This window comes from Acomys minous, assembly GCF_964271855.1.
Source record: "Acomys minous genome assembly, chromosome: 7".
NCBI lineage: Eukaryota > Metazoa > Chordata > Mammalia > Rodentia > Muridae > Acomys > Acomys minous.
Window position 1 is genome coordinate 81,710,016 of NC_140488.1, and position 17,501 is coordinate 81,727,516.

The 17,501-nt window shown below is 38.5% G+C and overlaps 1 protein-coding gene across 5 annotated transcripts in view; it reads left to right on the plus strand.

Moving 5' to 3' along the window:
• POLA1 (DNA polymerase alpha 1, catalytic subunit) overlaps positions 1–17,501 on the plus strand; it is a 308,989-nt gene that overhangs the window by 104,660 nt on the left and 186,828 nt on the right. The window lies entirely within an intron of this gene.

Genomic DNA, 17,501 nt, shown 5'->3' on the forward strand with positions numbered 1-17,501 from the left:
TCCCAGTACTTGGGAGGCAGAGGCAGGTGGCTGTCTGTGAATTCAAGGCAAGCCTGGTATACAGAGCTGAGGTCCAGGACAGTCAAAGCCACACAGAGAAACCCTGTCTGGGGTAAAAAACTCCCATCTTTTGTAACATGCACCAGATACTCTTGACAATAGGCATATGTCTAGTATGTTTTATGAAAAATCACATCTCAAGCATGACACTAGGATTATATAGAAGTTATTTTAGTTACAGCTACAGGTTAGTGATTCTCAATAGGGCAAATTTGCACATATGGGATGCTTGACAATGTCTTTAGATATGCTCAAATATAGGGTTATTGTTTTGGATCTGATGAAGGATAGTGACATACCTTTTAGTTCCATTAGGATAGGTGTTTGCTAAAGAATGTAATCAGAGAAATGACCATTAGTTTTGCCGAGAAGATTTGAGTTCTCAGAATGAAGCATAAGTTTTGCACATCAACCAGGAGGCAATGGTACAAAAATATGAAGAAATGAGGCTGTCATTAATCCGATTGTAATTTCTCAATATAGATTGCAAGTTCTTAAAGGGTTTAAACTGTTTCATTCATCTTCAGTGTTAAGTGCCATGTTGATTGCTATAGACTGTCAGTATGTGATTGTCAAGTGAAATTTTTGGTTGGGGAGAAATGTGAGTGAAAGAGGCTGGAGAGGCTAAAAGAAAAGAGAATCTTACTTGACAGGTATACCTGGATTCTGAGGAAATACAAAGTATAGGCCATAAAGAAGAAAGAACATACTGGTCATTCCATGGAAGCCACCTGAATTGCTAGATATTTGATCCTAGTGACTACTTTTTGAAGAAAAGTATAGTAGGTAGAGTCAAGTATATATAGATGATGTTAAACCATCGCCCCTCCCCCATCTTGTATCAACATCCTTTTGTAAAAATTAACTACGCTGTTTGGTCTGTGCTTCTTTTCAGAGAGCTAGAAATGCATCTAAAGAAAAGTGTTCTGAGATTTGGCATGATTAGTTCAGTCTCTGTTTTTTCATTCTTTCAGTCCAGCTCTTGGGTCCTATTGCTTTAATTTGCAAACAGTGAAAAGTGTTCGGTTGGAAGTGATCATAATTGTTTTTCTCTTTTTTACATATTTCTTTAGGCTAGTGAAACTCCTTTAAACTTTTTCGCTCAGTGCTGAGTCTCTTGTAAATATTTGTTTAATTAGAAGGATCCTATAGAGTTACTTCTAAGATCATAAACATAAGCAGCAGATTGAGATAGGAAAGTGTGTCATTAGAAAATCTTGACCATCACCATCTCGACTTTTGAGCTAAGATCAAGTATAGAAAATTTTGGTGCTCGCTTCGGCAGCACATATACTAAAATTGGAACGATACAGAGAAGATTAGCATGGAATAGCCAGAACATGGAAACAGCCTAAGTGTCCATCAGTAGAAGAATGGATAAAGAAACTGTGGTACATATACACTATGGAATACTATTCAGCTATTAAAAACAAGGAATTCCCGAAATTTGTGGATAAATGGATTGAGCTAGAAATGATCATAATGAGTGAGTTAACCCAGAAGCAGAAAGACTCAAATGGTATACACTCACTTATATCTGCATATTAGCCCAAGGGGCATGTCCCACGAAAGCCTTCACTTACCAGGAAACTGAGACAGAGGGGAGGACATTCTAGTGGGACTCTAGATGAGAGGAGCATGGGAGAATGGCAAAGTAGAAGGATCCAGAGGGTCCTAGAAGCCTACAAGTAGAACATTATGATAGGCAGATTTGGGCCCAGGGGTCCCGCTCAAACTAAGGCACCAGCCAAGGACAATACAGGCGGTAAACCTTAAACCCCTACCCAGATCTAGCCAATGGACAGAACACTCTCCACAGTAGAGTGGAGAGTGGGATATTACTTTCTCACATACTCTGGTGCCTCACCTTTGACCATGTCCCCTGGAGGGGGAGACCTGGTGGCACTCAGAGGAAGGACAGCAGGTTACCAAGAAGAGACTTGATACCCTATGAACATATACAGGGGGAGGAAATCCCCCTCAGGAACAGTCATAGGGGAGGGGAATAAGGGGAAAATGGGAGGGAAGGAAGAATGGGAGGATACAAGGGATGGGATAACCATTGAGATGTAACAAGAATAAATTAATAAAGTAAAAAAAAAAGAAAAGAAAAGAAAAATTTGACCATTCCATGTTCATTCTTAGGGTTTAAATGTAACATTACGTTGCTACTTGTATCTAGTTGGGTTAGGGTTTAAATGTAACCTTACTTCGCTACTTGTATCTGGTAGGGTTAGGGTTTAAATGTAACATTACTTTGCTACTTGTAGCTTGTAGGATTAGGGTTTAAATGTAACATTACTTTGCTACTTGTATCTGGTAGGGTTGTATGCAGAATGTGGAAATCAAAGGAGAGTGGGGGAGTTACACTGATAGAACAGTAGTACTATTTTTCTTTCTCTTTGGGACAAAGTCTGGTTAATGTAAATAAAACATTTTTAGTTCATGTGTCAAAGAAAGAAAGCTGTTTGTTTAGAACAATGTTCACAGGGGCTGGTGAGATGGCTCAGCTCTTAAGAGCACATGCCATGAAGCTGGATTACCCATTCGATCCCAGCAGTCATGTGGTAGAGGAGAGAACTGACTCCTGCAAAATATCCTCTGACATGTGCCTGTTTTCATCGTACCTGTTTTTAGGATGATCTGCAAAGGATTCATACCAAGATATGGCCAATCAGCCTAATGTTTCTATTGCCCTAGTTACAAGCTGTTTTCCTTGCCATGCCTTTCCTACCATGATGGAAAATATCTCCTCAAGCTGTGGTCTAAAATGAATTCCTTCCTCATTTAAGTTGTTTCTTGTCAAGTATTTGGTCAGAACTTTAAGAACAGTTGCTAATACAAAGATGTACCAAGTAGCTGCCTGTATTATTTTAGGACCTACTTGGCATCACTATAAAAGTGCTAGTATTAAGGAAGAGGCTATCCTTTGGAAAGAGTTATGCCATTTTGAAAATCGTGTGAAAGCTGTGGATTTGTTATGGAGAGACATGTTAATGTGTATATGAATACAGAGATTTATAAGTATGGGGGCATATGTTGAGTTAGAGTCACATTAGGACCAGGTATAATTTAAAAATATTTAAATTCATTCTTGTTATATATAAGATAGTTTAAAATAACCAAATTTGAAATCTGAACTATAGAAAGTAAAATGTCAGTACTAGCTAAAGAGCTAAAGAGTATATTGGAAAAAGAAAGTTATTATTGCTTTCATCTGTGATTATGAATTGGCATCATAATAGGATCTTAAGGGATAGGGAATTGTGTAAGTCTTTGGGGGAGGGAAGTTGTTACTGTTCATCAAAGAAATTGATCAGAGTGGGCCAGTTTTGCCTCATACCCACAGGCCTTGTAGCTCTTGATAGCCCCTACAAGGACACTGCTAGGAGGTCAGCTGATGGGCATGGAACAGGAGAGAAGAGGGTGGGTGGCGCACAAAAAGGAAGAAGAAAAAATTCTTTTTAAAAGAAATATATTTTATTGATTTATTCATATTACATCTCAAGTGTTATCCCATCCCTTGTATCCTCCCATTCCTCCCTCTCTCCCATTGAAGAGAATTTCTTAAGCCTTCTCTTTAAGCCTAGTGTCATTTGTTTCTTCTCTTGGTTTAGTTCCTAGCATCTCATTAAACAGAAATCAATAAAGGTATTTTTTCTCTTCTACAGAGTTTTTGGAAAAACTTCACTATTCTCTTATTTCATCTCCTTCAATGTTGGTGAGAGCTGTGGTTTAAGAAATTACTTTGTGTCCTTTATAATAATCCTAAGCCTGCCAGGTTTTTTGTTTTGTGCTCAACACAGGGTCTTACTGTGTAGCTCTGGCTAGCCTGAAACTGAGCATGCAGGCCAGGCTAGCTCTGAACTCAGATCCACCTGCATCTGCCTCTAGAGTGCTGGGATTAAAGGTGTGCACTGCCATGCCCTGCCCAGGCCAACATGCTTTTGATAAATGCCCAAAGCATTTGGTAGTTAGTTTACCTAAACAATAGAAGAAACTATGTATTTCTATAGTATCAATAGTCGTATCCCCCCTCTCCCCCCAGCAGGGTTTCTCTGTGTGGACTTGCTTTGTAGACCAAGCTGGCCTCGAACTCACAGAGATCCACCTGCCTCTGCCTCCAAAGTGCTAGGATTAAAGGCGTGCACCACCATGCTAGGCCAGTTGCAGGATTTTTTAACACTCCCCCTCCCCAGCATAATATATTAAAACTAAGCAGAAAACTTCAAAGAACAAAGACAAAAGTGATGTTTGTTAGTGGCAGTTTGAGATATTTCAGGAGAGTTGAGATGTGAAGAAAAGCAATGGCCATATTTAGAAAGCTGCCTCAAACCCAAGAGTATCTATTGAAGTAAACTTGATGACAGTTTTTTTTCCTGTTCATGAATCATTGTATTCCTATAAAAGCGAAAATTCCTCTTCATCTAAACAAATGGCTTCCACATCTGTTTTCTTAGTTTCTCAAAAGGGTGTTTTTGGCTTGCATTTTTTTAAAAAAGTGTTTATCTGTTTAAAATGAAATATCATCAAAAGCAGTTTGCATATCAAAATCCAACTTGGTCTTCAACTAACGAAAATTAAGTCAGGACTGATGCAGTGATGATGTTGGTAGTGGTGTAGGGATACATAAAACACATTTTAATTCTGCATAGATAAGTTCTTCTTAGATTGTTAAAATTTTATTGCTTTATGTGTACTTATGTATGCCCTTTGATTTTGAAGACTAATTGATTATGTAACTTTGTAGAACAGTCCAGCATTTAAACACTCTGTTCTCAGTGTTTTAAAGACAAGTATTTTATAGTTCCACTGATATGTAGTTTTGAAATTTTTGTTCCCATTTTTTTAGCTTCCTCTTTACTATGTCACTGAGAGAAGCCCTCTGGTGACTTTTTTTTTTTAAATCCCAAATGCTTTTATGCTCTTGTGTTTTTTCTGAAGCACTTGTTCAGTTCCTTAGTCCCATTTGAGCTTCTGCACCCTCAAGTGTTTTGATTTTATCTTTTTAAATCCGTAGCGTCTTCTTGGGTGACAGGCCACCATGCCCTTGAGCCCATTCTGCCATTTAAAAATAAAGAATGAGAAGCAGCTGAAGTGCTGGCTCTTTCACAGCTGGCAGCAATCTGATCTACTGGTTGGAGTCTTTATCTGAGCATCCACATACCAGTGGTGTGTGCCTCATTCTCACCATGCCATCTGCAGTCACGAGGTCTAAGAGGGTAGGAGTGCAGAAAAAGTTATCTGCAAAGAAAAGATCCCCACCCTCCACCCCCAAATGCCACCACTTTCCTTGGCTTCTTACCATCCAGTGGGATTGATGGGCCTTGATTAAGGTCTTTGTCTTTCAGAGAAGGCTGCAACAGTCCCTCCACTCTCACTTGCTTCTGAGCCCCAGTTGCCTGTCCTATCTAAACAGTGACTTGTTCTGAGGCTCAGTGTCCACGAGAACCATAAGACATTTGCTGTTATCAAACCTAACCAGTGACAAAGTGGTAAAATCACTTATAACCTGGTCATAGTTCTCTGGAAATGCATGGAGGACATAATCTGGATACTGAGGAGAACCTGTTCTGGCTTCTAGTTTTGCTTTATTTCAGTTGCTTCGGGGCAGGGCTTTACTCTGTAGCCTAGCCTTGCTGAGATCTCACTGTGTATCCCATGTTGGTTTTGAATTCCTGGTGGTCCTCATGCTTCAGCCTCCTGCGTGCTGACATAAGAAAGAACACCTTCCCTTCTATCAGAGGGGAGAGGCAGAGGAGAGGATGGTTATGGAAGACATAAAGAATGTTCTTTCTTGTGACATAAATTGATCCTTGTTTATTGTTCCCATGAAACTCATCAGCATCATCTCAAAACCAGAGGCAGAGATGGAGGTTTTGACTGCTGTCTGAGTTGTCCCCTGGAGCCGTTTTGGTGTCTTATGAAAAGGCATAGTGTTCCTCCTTTTTGACCTTGTTCAGAATTGCACTAGCCACCTGTTAGGATTGTTCTCATTCAAGGTCATTATGTGGTGCCTGGCTGTCTGACTGGCAGCCTGTGTCAGATTTGTCAGTGGCCCCTCATTTGTGTGACACCTGCCAATTTTGACATAAAGAATGGAGACAGGATATCTGAAAGGGAATGGAAGGTACTGGAGGAATGAGGGATCAGGAGCTCCTTGGGGCGCCTGTCATTTTAGTATCATTGGTTGTGTTGTCATCCTTTGCTCAGTTTCCCTTTTCGCTGCTGTGCTTTTCCTGAGTTGTGCTGTCCATCTCTCAAGACTGTTATTGGTGGGCTGATATTGCTTTGCTTATTCATATATTGTACCTTTATCAAACACTAGATATCTTGTACCCCAAATACCCCACATCCCTCCCCTATGCCGAGCATTTTACCTAGATTTGTTGTTGCTGTTGTTGTTACTGTGGGGTGGGGGGTGGCGGGCAGAGTGAACATCACATGCCATGGTACACATGTGGAGATCAAGAAGACAGCTTCCAGGAGTCAGTTCTCTCCTTTCCCTTTTACAAGTGTTTCAGAGTTAGAACTCAGGTCACTGGGCTTGCTCAGTGATGTGCGTTTACCCGCTGAACCTCTCGTCAGTCCTGTACTCCTCATTTCAATGTTCCTGAAGTACACCCTATTCAATTTCAAAACTATTCTTCCGCGATTCTCTCCTTATGTTAAACCAGAAACATAAGCTTTATGCTTGACCCCATTGTTCCCTTGCCCAAAGTGCAGCCTGTCACTAAGTCATCTAGATGTCATGTACTAAATCTGCTTGATCCTGTATCCCTACTGACACTGCTTCTATGCTGTCTAACCCACAGGATGCCACTTTGGTCTCTGTGTTTGCCTCATGTCTTAAAGACTTCTTTAAGTGTGACTCTACTGCGCCACTCCCTAAGGTCCTTTTATGGTATTCTTTCATAGTGGGGCTCTTCCTCGTTCCCTGAGCACCCCCTGAGCATTCTAACCCTACCACATGTTTTATAGGCTTTCCACTGGTGGACTAAAATTGTTGTTTTAAAAACTTTTAGAACAATGTGACTTCATTTTATTACCATTCGCTTTCCTTATGTTATTGGTATTTTCTTTGCATAGTCTCCCTTCGTTCTCCCATTTTTTTGTTATTGTCTGTGATTGGCTTTCCACTTAAATGCAATCTACCTCCAAGAACTGTTCTCTGACTCCTGCCCCAGGGTCCTCCTATCCATCATGTGCATATATATATGTACGTATGCACGCGCGTACACACACACACACACACACACACACACACACACACACACACACACACACAAAAGAATGGATCTTTTCTTAACATTCATCTTTGTGTTCCTTACCAGCCAGTGCATGAGAAATTAAACAATATCTTTTTGGTGAATGAATAAGTGAATTCTTTTAGGAGTTTCTAAACAAAAAGGTAATACAGTGCTTCATATCATTTGTATATAATGCTTCACCCAATGCCGACTTGAAAGAGTAGAAATCCACTTTGGAAGTAGAGGAGAATTTTATTTTATTTTGTCACTGAGTAGCAGAATCTTATATATACACTTTAAATTACTGCTTCTAGACTGTATTCTTTATCTCAATCCTACATGGCTTTTCTCCAATTTTATTTCATACTTTTCCTGAAAACATAGAAGGTAATGAGATAGGTGAAATGATTGATAAATGAGAACCTGTGATTTGACTGGTTCTCAAATATTTTTATTCTTAAAGAATGCCTGAATGAGTGTCTGAACAGATAAACACAATTACTTTTTCCTGAAACTAGATCATCTTTCTGAAAGATTTTTTTCTGAAGTGTTCCCCTAAATTTATTTTTTAATTAATTAATTATTTAATTTTGTTTTTTCAAGGCAGGGTTTCTCTGTGTAGCCTTGGCTGTCCTAGACTCACTTTGTAGACCAGGCTGGCCTCGAACTCACAGCTATCCGTCTGCCTCTGCCTCCCAAGTGCTGGGATTAGAGGCATGTGCTACCACGCCTGGCTTTTTGTGCCCCTAAATTTAAAGCATAGCTATCCCATGAAATTGTTTTTAGGACTTCTAATAAGGTAGAGGGTTACAAGGGATACCATTTATTTAAAAAATACTATAAAAGGGCACATTAAAAGATGGTCACCTGTATAACAGAATTTACAATCTGTGTTTAACAAAGGAGTTACCCTCTAAGATATTAGGTATGGATGAGCCAAGATAGGGAGAAGATCAGTGTTAGAACACTTCCTGACATACCTGAAGCCCTGGGTTCAATTTCGAATACTGAAAAATTCAAGTAAAAAGAATAAAAGTTCTTTCTGCCACCTGCATGTGCACGGAGAGTAATGAAAGGCATACAGTGACTGTCCTGCTGCACACTGATCCTAAGAAGGAGATTTGATGAAATCAGAAATGCTTCTGTCAAAACGGTGATGGCAATTCATTGGTTACTTTCCAACTTCATGTCCTCTAGACTACCAGCTATGCGATCCTTCAGGACTGAGCTTCAGACTATGTCCTTAGTAATGACAAGTGACAACCTGTTAGATCTGTCATGTTTGTTAGGGTTTGAGAACTTAAAGTTTTCTAATCAGATTTTCCCATGACCTCAGTTATAAAGAAAATGTTGCAGATTCTAGAAAATGCTAATGTCCTTTTTAGCTGTAAGTATTATCTTGATTGCAGTGCTTCAGAATTGCCCAACTTCATTATCTGAGCATAGCCAGCCTGACGCCTCCTTCTCAAATAGACAATTATGATCAATTAAGCACTTTCAGGCCTTATAGAATACTTAATTTTATTAGTCAATTATTTGTGCTTTGAAAGAGTTAATGGTATCTACCCAGGCCATTATTAGAAATTAGAATGTCCCAAAATAGAAAGGCTATTTCCTTTGTGTGTGGCACTGCAGTGGAAAATGCCAAGCATAGTTTTTACTGAGTTAAAGGGTGAGGGAAGGCGGGGTGGAGGAGAAAGTTACATGTAAATCATTTAGCCATTAACCTAATGGGTGGGTTTATAAATCCTATTACTGTAAGCCCTTTTCATTTCCATTGAGGCCTGGTGCATGCTTGATCCCACTAATGTAAAATTCATTCCATCTAAGTGATTACTGAAGTAAGACATTTTGAGTCAATTTTAATCAGGTTGTGTGAAACTTGCTTGAGTGCTGATGTTCACTAAAGCATGGACATAGCTTGGCCGAATCTTAATTAGCGCCCCCCAGATGACTCAATCAGGGAGTCCACTCTGAGCATTCAGACACATACATGCTTTTTTTGTAAGAGGAATTGTACTATAGATAGGTACTGAAAATGGGACTGTTTGTAATTTCATGGCCATTCTGTGAATCCCAAGGAGCCAGAAAGTTCTGTTCTTATGACTCATTTTGGTATCTTCAAGAGTATTTAGGTTTAAGCAAATTAAAGTTTCAAATTTGATGAAATATAAGGACCTTCTTCCTAGAAAATGCATGCATTCAAATCTTTGCTAGGAGTTTTCGGAAGTTTCACTGACCTTAAACCTAATCTCCTGCTCTAGTTTCAGTCTTAGCTTCTTTGGACTTTATTTCTTTTTACAGGGTATTTAGTATTTTGAAAGTGTACAGGCCTATACTTAAGCGCTTGTGTTGGTGAGGAGATTAGATTCAAGTGTGCTTTAAAGCCATCTTTACAAACTTTCCAGGGTCCTATGTGAGATACAACCTCAAATCTGGCATTACTGTTCTAACATAACTTGGACTTCTAAACCAAAGACTGAAGTGGAAGAAGAATGGAGAACTAGCGTGTTGGTTGTGAAAGGGGGTTTTCTTCAAAATTAGAATGTGAATTAAAAAAAAATTCACAGGACAAATATTCACATTAGAGATAAGTTGTAAATGTAGTAGAGAGTCAGTGTAAAATTTGAATCATAGATGGTGCTTTTTTTTTTTTTAAAGATTTTTGGATCAAAATTAGAGCCCTGTCAAACTATAGGGCAATAATTGAGAGATATTCTCTCAAAATATCATTAAATGTACCTTCTGGGGAGTAGAAACTGTTCAGAATGTATTGCTTAGCCAACATGTTTTATATTCTTTACACATGAGTTACCAGATGATTTAGCTAGCTTATGAATTAAGGATATAAAATAAGCTCCATTTACCTGGAGTTGTATAGAAGAGTATATTTTCAGTTAAGTTTATAATTGATGAGCCTTTATTTTGGGCTAGAAATTTTATTTTTTCTCTACTTGTTTATGTAATGTGCATTGTGTTGGAGGATTCAGACTGATTCACCCTTCATTTCTTGAATGGAAAGAGCCAGCATTTAAATATGTATTGTATGTGTGTAGGAGGGGTCTTATTGAGATGAATATCCTGATTTATAAGCTTTGTTCTTTTAAAATGGACCACTGAGAACGTTTCTCCTTTTACCATAATGTGAGATAATTATTTATTTAATGAATTACTGCTCTGTGCCGAGAATGGTGTAAGGTTTAGTTATGCCATGACCTCTGTCTCTATCCCACCTACAGCCTCTCAATTTTACTTCTCATATGTTGGTGAGCACATAGGACTGGCATGCTCATTGGTATCATTGCATTATCAAAGCAAGAGAAGACCTCTCATAGAAAGATGTTTCTTACAAGAGAAATGGTTAGTAGGTAATAATAACCTTTATGAAACACTTCTATCTCAGAAAGTGTACATACTAACGTATATGCAATGTCATGCTTAATGAATGCCCTACTTTAAGGAATTGTTAATTACTGTCTCTATTTAGTAGTTGAGAAGTTACTGTTTGCTCTGAGTCAAACACTATTAGGCTTTGCACTTAGGTTGTCTGTGTTAACATTCTTCAGAGAAAGTGAACCAGTAAGAAGTAGGGTTTTGAGTTGTAGGGAGGGTACATACGTAAGAATTTGCTAATGCAATCTGAGAAACCTACAAGTATAAAATTTGTGGAGCAGGTGGGCAAGCCAGAAAGTGTGATGCTGTGATTGATATTAGAAGGCAGTCCGCAGCTGGAATCTCTTCTTTGGAAAGAGCCACAGTCCTTATCATGAGGCCTTCAACTAATTCGATATGGTGGAAGTCTGCTTCACACAAATTCAATGGGTCTTAATCCTGTTGAAAAACACTTTCAGTGACATCTAGATTAATGTTTGACCAAATCTTTGGATATCTTGGTGTAACCCAGCTGACACAGAATTAGCCATGGCATGGTTTTAATCACTGTGGGGAAACTGCATGTGAAAAGCACAGAAGGAAAAACAGAACATGAGCCAGGTTAATGCCACCCACTTGGGAGGTAGAGGCAAGGAGATCTCTGAGTTTTGAGGCCAGTCTGCAAAGTGAGTTCCCGTCTAGTCTGAGCTATATAATAAGACCTTGTCTTTAAAAACAAAACAAAACAAAACAAAACAAAACAAAACAAAACAAAAGAATATAAAAGGCCATGGTATGTTTAAAGACTGATATGGTACCTGTTCCACTAAGGAGGCACCAAACATACTATGTTTAATGACCCTAAAATATGTGGAGAAGGACTGGTGAAGAACAAATATGGGAAACATTAGAAGATAAGGCCTCAAGTAAATCTTGAATCTTAGGATCAAGCGAGGGATCTTGGATTTCATTTCACGGAAGTATGGTTTAGAATGAATATTGGCAGAGTGTTGAAACTGACTTAGAAGGTACTGATGCTAGAGATAGATTGACTGGTGAGGGTCTGAAGGAATAGTATAGAAATACAGAGGAAGCCCCACATTGCCAAGATATAGTCTAGTATCGGGGGACATACAGGTTGATTGAATTTTGAAAGGACATTCACCCTTTGTCTGCTAAACATCTTTAGTGTATGTCTTGTAAGGTAGCCCCTCATGACAAAGAATTACCTGGCCTAAATTATAAATGGTTCTGAGGCTGAGAAACTGTGGTGTATTTGTAGATGTGTATGTGCACTTGCTGGAAGTAGAAAAGATAACAGAAAGTATTGGGTGTTTCTGGGTACTGCAGATACAGTCAGCCACCCACTTATACTGTAGCTATAACTCTATGTAGACAGTTGGTGAGCACTAACAGTTTTAGTTATTTTATAATTAATAGTCTTCAATGGTAACCTAGAATATGGAAATCTATCCTTGTAGTCAGTGTTGTTGTTGTTGGATATATATATATATATTTAATCAACAATGAGGACCCAGAGACGTAGCTAGTAATTGGCAGTTTAGACCAGGACTCAGGTTTTTGACATCTCACTTTTTTAAAAAGTTAGTATTTGTATAATATTATATCTTTACAAAGCACATTCTTGGCATGTAGTTCTCTTTACTCCTGTCCAGCTCAGGGAACTAGGTACTAAGAACACTTCAGTTTTAGAGAGAATAAAATTAATATTAATATCAGTAAACAACCTACTATAATAAAAGCAGTCATTGTTAAATACAGAAAACAGAATGCTTATTAAGCTCAGCCCCTAATTTTTGAATATTTTATGGAGAAGACATATGTAAAAACTGAGAATAAAAATGGAGAGAAAAAAGCGACCTAATAACATCTTTAAAATAAATGTTCTTCAAGTGGGAAAACTCTGTAACACTGGGTCTTGCTTGGAAATTGCTGAAATTTAGACTTGAAAGCACTTAAATGATGGCTGGATTACCAAATATCATAATATTTATATTTCTTCTTTTTCTTTCCTATCATTCAAAATCCTTCATTTTTCTGCCTCTGTTATGCTAATGTTTAAAATTTTTCCAGTTATTTCTAATTCTGCATCATTAGTAGCCTTTGAGATTTCAGTAGTCATTCTCCTTATGCATTGTGTGGAATTTGACCTTCTACAATACTTCATTAGTGTGTGGAACTTTCCTTATGTTTGACACATAGATGATACATTGAAGTGGCTTTCTTGTTAGTAGGTATTATTATTGTAGACATAACTTTGGGGGTAGGACCTTAAAACTAGAACTTTTTTTTAACCGTGAAAAACCAATGCTCTCATTTATTTAGTATTAGTAAACACTATTAATCTGTAACAACATCTAAAAATATTTCATAACTTTTGAATGCTTTGCAACACAACAATATTCTTTTGAGAGAAAATATAAATAAATATCCAGTGTCCTGCTTGGTTTGTTAGGAGAACATACAAATACACAGGTCAATAGTAGACTTAGGTGGCTGTTACTGTTAACCTTTGTGTGGAAAACTTGTACTTTCTGTTTAATAAACTGCATATTGTAAGTGTATTGCAGAACAAACTATTTTCCTTTAAAAACCAATTTTTTATTTTAAGTTTCATTTTAGTTGTATCACCTTTCTCTTGCCATAGAGGCTCAGTTTGGGGTTAAAATACCTTTTGATATTATTTTAATTATTGCTTTCCCCACCCCCACTCCTTTCCTGTTTCCCCCTCCTCTTCCCCCCTAACCACACTGTTCTGCAAAGCCTGCAATGATTGATATGATGGCAGTGCTGTCATTCTTTTTAACCAAAAAAAAAGTCATTTTTGTTCTAGTTATTTTAATAGAGTCCCATTAAAGATGTATTGCTGACTGAAATATCGGCATGAAGGGCTCTCACTGAGCTGAGCCCAGGAATTAAGAAGTCAGGAAATCGGCTGCTGCATTGCAAGAGAGCCTTGTGTGACACCGAATCTCCTGATTGGGGAGATCATTACTGCTATTATGACTCGACTTGCGTAGGAATTTTAAATTCCATCTGAATGTCAGTAATAACCCTCTTAGCAAATTATCCTGAATAAAATCACGAAGGCATTTTATATAATAGGTGTTGAATTACTGGATAGATTTGCTAATTAAATACTCTTTGTTCTGCTGCAGTTGACATTACAGGGTAAGATCTTGAACAATTATTCTCAACAGCTGTACTTTGTTAAGGGAAAAATTAACCACAAAGTTTATTTTTTTACACTTGAAGTTGGCAGATTTTTGAAATGTGCTTGAAAAAATTCCATCATCCAATTGGTAATGAGTAGCTAAATATGCAGGTGTTGCTGTGAAATCAGATAGCTGCAGACTGCCTTATTAATGAATTTTGCAATCTTTTAGGGCCCTGTTTGCTGGCCGCTGGTGCTTATAAAATGATTTTCTGTCAGAATAGCTAGCTTTAATATTAGACTTGTCACTTTGAAGTGAATTTATGAACGGTCATATTGTATTCACTGTACCTTGTGTCCAGTTGATTTTTCTAGATACCAGTGGCTATTTTTAAAAATGCATTTCCTCAATGGAGAAAATACCTCTAATGTATCAGGTTTTGATTGTTAGCTTCTAGAACATTCATATGGGTTGGCTTTTGTAATAAGGCTGTGGGACACAATGAAAAGAAAATGAATCCAAAGTCCTGTTTCTGAGTTAAACACAGTTCTAGATCTTCAGGTAAAATCCCAGAACTTAATTTTCATCATTTGTCACATGGGCCTTGTGAAACTACCTACACTTTAGGGTCATTTATCCATCACCTTCCAGTTGTTCACTAGTAGTCCCCATGTACCAGGCCCTCTGCTAGATGCTAAGTTTTGGAAGTCACTGGGTATCCAACAGCAGAGCCCTTCCCAGTGAGCAGTTTGAATTGAGGCCTGAAGCCTAAGGCAATCTTTGGATGATCGTGTTTGTTTGTACTTAGGTAAGCATTGGCCTATGTAGGTCACCACAGTATCTACCATGTAGAGCTGCTTAGTGGAGAAGCACAAGAGGATAGTGGTCAGCCTGGTTACAGTTTGTCTCATACAACATTGGATAAGAGTTGCAGAACTGTGATGAGATATGGAGACTGGAGAACATGGTGACTGAAACTACCCACAAAACTTAGTATAGGTTCTGTAGTGAGTTTAGTGGGGTATTTCTTTTAAATGATAAAATATAACCATTAACCCAATAAGTTCACTTGGAGGAATTGAAATATGGTTTATAATCGCAAAGATTAGAAATAACCTATGTTTATGAATAGAACATTAATCGAACATATGATGATCTCTTCCTATAATAGACTATTAGATAGTCATTAGAATAAGTAGGTAGTTTATGTATGGTTTTAGAATCATCTCTAAAATGAAAGTATTAGGTGACAAAAGCAGTTTGTATCACAGTCTTGACAGCAGCAGCAGCAGCAGCAACAACAACAACAACACCCAAACCACTCAAAGGTTTATGCCACCAGAAGAGGGGAGGGTAGTTTTGCTAGCAGCCTTCAGATCAGGCTTGGAAATAGTTGAATCTGTGGCAGATTATAGTGGAAGTGAGTGACGAAAGTTGCCAGGTCGTGCTCAGGGATAACAGCATAGATTTGTTAAACATTGTAAGAGAAGAGGAACAGAAATTGGATACTGAATATGTAGTGAAAAATGGACAAATTGACTCCTGGGCTACTTCATTTGCAGGTACCAGTTACCTTGGTTACCTAGGGGGCTTATAGAGTGATCACTGTGATGAGAGTAGCTGAGTCACGTAAGGAGGTGGAGATGAACCTTTGATAAGAAGTTCATCCTCTCTGTGGTTAACTTAATTTGGGCCAATCTCATTATCTCCCTTGCCCCCCAAAATTGTTGGGCATTTTTCTACATTGCATTGTCCCATAACTTAACTTTATTGTCTATTAGAAAAACAATTGAGATTACTGTGGGATGTGCCAGTCACTTGCCACACAGATTTGCTTGCTTGCCATATCTAAGGTCTGCAGGTGTGTTCCTTGGGCCTCCAGAAGCTAGTGGTCTATTTGGGTGGAGGATAACAGTCATTGATGCAATGCATCATTCAGTTACTAGAGAAACAGAGCAAGTACAGGTCAATGAGATTATTCTAGACTGGGGCAGTCAGCTCAGTCTTTATGGAGTAAAGTTTGGTCTGTGCTAAACTTTGTAAATTATAATCATAATCAGAGGACTATGGAAGAAATGCCACTGTGTGGGTGAAGGCAAGAAAAGATGAACCTGTAATTTGGTACCTGGTCAAAGACTGTCAAGTTTTTCATGTCCAGCTAGAGGTTTTCTCAAGGAAATAACAGCTGTACAGGGAGAGCTGGGGTTTAGATGTAGCTGTAGAATTCCAGCTTGAACATTTTAGGAGATGTGTCCTGATTCATTAAGTTGGTAAGCCTAAGAAAAGTTACTTTACAGCTATTATTCAGCAGTAACTACATAACCCCGGGAGCCGGGTGCTTTCTCAGAGTGTTAGTTTGAACCTTCCAGCATGTTCCTTCATGACCACCACAGTTTCTGTTGTTGCTCACCCTCAATCTGTGAGGCTGGTTTTCTTCTAATTCTCATGAGAAACAAAAGCCTTTTGCAGAAGTTTCCTAGAGGCATTCTCCTTACCTTTGATTGGCCAAGGTAAATTTGTCATATGAGCATGTCTAAATTGGTAATGTTGCCAGAATGGAATCACAATGTTTTTCCTTCTACCATTCCTAAGAATCATCTCGGGAGCTCTTTTTTAAAACTTTGGTCAAAAGCTGGACGTGGTGGCACACACCTATAATCCCAGCACTCGGGAAGCAGAGGCAGGCAGATCTCTGTGTATTCAAGGCCAGCCTAGTCTTTTAAGTGAGTTCCAAGATAACCAAGCTACACAGAGAAAAAACAAAACAAACAAAAAATGAAAACAAACAAAAAAACCAAACAACAACAAAGAAGATTTTGGTCAAAAGTATTCTGGGCCAGGTATTGGATGGTAGGGCTGGAGGTGGGGTGTGTGTTTGTTTGGGGAGAGTTTTACACCAGGAACGAGCTCTGGAGACATTTCTGGTTGTCACTACTTTAGGTATTTAAAGATCCTCATATACATAATTCCACTATATAGCCCACATAAAAGTTACTGGCTTAGTGTTATCAGAATTCACCATGACCTGAGCTGGAAAGATGGCTCAGCCCTTAAAGATTAGGCTCATAACCAAAACTAAAATAATTCGCCATGTCCTCCAAGGCATGGATACCACTAAGAACTTTTGGAGATCTGAACAAAGTTGGGCAACTGTGAGAAAGATAGTGAGCAATGAAGATAGGCAGTGATGAATAGATGTATAGGATGCTCCACAGACAAGCACACTTGTCTTTGTACTCCTTGTCTCTGTACTATGGACAAGAACCTTGAGATTTAAGATAGCTGACATGGTAGAAGGGGGAAAACCACGAATGAAGGCATCCTTCTATCTGGCTCACTGGAAAAGAGACTTCTGATTTAGATGCACGAAGAATGAGTGGAATAGCAACAGTATGGAGTGATTAAGACTTCTGTCCTGGAGCCAGAGTACCTAGTTTTGTACCCTTGTTTTGCTGTGACTAGGAGAGAGAAAGAAATCACTTTGTCATTTAGAGGTATCAAATAGGGATATTAATAGTTACCTCTTCGAGATCCTGAAGAAATAAATTACAGAATGCAGGAAGTACTCTGAGCATAGTATCTTGTCATGGTTTAATATCTTTTTGCCTGTGCCTCTGTTCTCAATAAATCATATTATTATTTC